Consider the following 2642-nt stretch of genomic DNA (forward strand, 5'->3'; position numbering starts at 1 on the left):
AAGTTAATGCTTGCTCCCAAGTCACACAATGCTCTTCTTACAATACATTATCCTATTTCACAAGGTATGCTGAAGGATCCTAGATCTTTAAGTTTTTGAGGTAGCTTTCTTTTTAGAATGGGACTGCATTCCTCTGTCAATGGCACTGTCTTATCATGCTTTAGCTTTCTTTTTCTGGAGAGTAATTCCTTCATAAACTTTGCATATGATGGCATCTGTTCCAAAGCTTCTGCAAAAGGAATGTTAATTTGTAATTTATTAAACGTATTCAGAAATCTCTCAAATTGTTCCTCTTGTTTTGGATTTTGTACTCTTTGAGGGTAAGGTAGTCTCTTGTACCTTTTTGGATCTATTGGCTTGCAAGCTTCTTTAAAAGTTGCTTCTTGGTCTTCCTCTCAGAATTTATAGGAACTTCTACCTTTTCTTCTAAATGCTCTCTCTTCAATAACTTGAAATTTCCTTATTGCAGATCTTGTTCTATTCTTCTCTCTTCCGCTGCATCACTTGCTTTCTTCTCTGCAGGTTTGGGACTTGCAACTACAGCTCCATTCCTTGTAGTTATGGCTTGACATTGCTCTTTTGGGTTTATTACTGTGTTGCTTGAAAATCTCCCTTTATCTCTGCTAGACAGTTGTACAGCTAGCTGTCCAATTTGTGTTTTCAACTTCTTCATAGAAGCTTCTTGATTCTTGAAGTTTGTTTGAGTTACTTTCATGAATTGTAGCATGATTTCCTCTATCTCAGTCAACCTTTCAGTCATAGGCTTGGCAAACTTTTGATTTCCTTGAGGTTGAGTGGTTGGATTCCTTTGGAAATAAGGTTGCTGTGCTACTGGACCTGCATTTGGAAAAGGCAAATTAAAGTTAGAATTCTTGGTAGCAGAATATTGATTATTCCAATTAGAGTATTGCTGATTTCTATTATTCGAATATTGAAATCCAGGTGGAAATGAAGGTTGTTGTCTCTAAAAATTTCCTATGTAATTCACTTGTTCTTGTGGTTCACTTGTATATGCATCACATGCACAATTGGCATGATTTCCTCCACAAAAATCACAGCTTAGTTGATTTATTCCCACACTTCCAGATTGTAGATTGCTGATCTGTTGAGTCAAGGCAGCTATTTGTTCTAAAAACATCTGGTTTTGCAACTGATTCTGTGCAAAAAAAGTTTCTAAGATATGGCTTTATATCCAGTACTTCTCCCTGCATTTCTTGAGTTTGAGTTCTGGTACATCGATGATGCCATCATCTCAATGATTCTCTGAGCTTCTTCTAAAGATTTCATGTTTAAAGAGCCTCCTGCAGCAGCATTCACCATGGTTCTTGTTGTTGTATTCATTTCATTGTAAAAAGTCTCCAATTGCATCCAATCTGGAATACAGTGATGTGGACACCTTCTCAGTAGTTCCTTATACCTTTCCCAGGCTTTATATAATGATTCTCCTTCCTGCTACATGAAGGATGTAATTTCTCCTCTCAGTTTGGCATCTTTGGATGGAGGGAAGTACTTGGTTAAGAATTGGTGTACAAGCTCTGTCCAAGTGGTAACACTTCCTTGTGGTTATGCTGGTAACCAGCATTTAGCCTTGTCTCTCAGAGAAAATGGAAACAATCGACGGGTGTGATTGGGAAACATGTGTGGTGACATATCGATTAACATGGTGTAAAACATGTATTGTGACGTGCATGATAGTAAGCAGATGCATGTAATGAAAGTTAGCGAATGTGATTGGTTGTTTATCTTACGTGTATTATTTTGTGATAATACAACTATGATTTGAGTGTTATTGTGAATTAATCCATGTTGATTGGTGTTATTAAGTACTGTCTATGCATGTGAGTATTTATTTATGTTAAACCAAATATTTAGTGGGGCGGGAGATACTCACCTTTACTAATATTTTCAGGTGATGGATGTCAAGAGAGAAAGGTGTCTACCTGTCCTAGAATCATAGTCCAAGGGTATTGAAGGGAAGGCTGCTCTGTAGAGATTAGAAATGTTTAAAAAATGTACTATTTTATTCAAATTGTAATTTGTGATAACTAAATTGTGTAAAAGATTTTAAAGGCTGGATTTAAAATTTATGGTGCTTGGGTCAATTTCATTGAAATTATTTCATTATCATCCTTAGTAAAAATCCCAATTTTATATGTATTTGTAGTGTGTAACACCTTAATTTAATTTCTAAATAATAAATTTTGCATAAATGAAAATATTAAAAAATTTCATTTAACTAAAATTCCCATCACATGGCTTCATAAAATAGTTTAAAACAATAAAGGATTATAAGTTTATATCAAAGACTGCTACAGGACTAATCCAGTTACATCATAAATTTCAACATAAATTCTAAGTCCTATAGCAGTTCATCTTTCCTTCACAGAGTCCAGTTCTGGTCGTCTTAGTTACCTGAAAAATGAATGTAAGGATGAGTACTTTACACTGTCCCACATACATGCATAACATAGAGACTCACCCTACATAACTATAGGTATTCTAATATATTTTACTCAAGTCTAAGTAATCACAAACAACATTTATTCCAGTTCATAATCAATGAACTCATGGCACCAAATAATTTACACATGTGCACTCACTGCACCTAGCCACGCTCTCTGTGGTACTGTGATCACAGGTTT

At 35.2% G+C, this 2642-nt stretch overlaps 1 non-coding gene across 1 annotated transcript; it reads left to right on the forward strand.

The window, feature by feature from the left end:
* Window positions 1–1378: 1378 nt before the first annotated feature.
* LOC113873936 lies at window positions 1379–1485 on the forward strand. Its single transcript, XR_003506001.1, has one exon. It is a non-coding gene; the product is annotated as a small nucleolar RNA R71 (small nucleolar RNA).
* The last annotated feature ends 1157 nt before the right edge of the window (window positions 1486–2642 follow it).

Source organism: Abrus precatorius, unplaced genomic scaffold (assembly GCF_003935025.1).
Source record: "Abrus precatorius isolate BTA unplaced genomic scaffold, Abrus_2018 Scaffold7, whole genome shotgun sequence".
Classification (NCBI taxonomy): Eukaryota; Viridiplantae; Streptophyta; class Magnoliopsida; order Fabales; family Fabaceae; genus Abrus; species Abrus precatorius.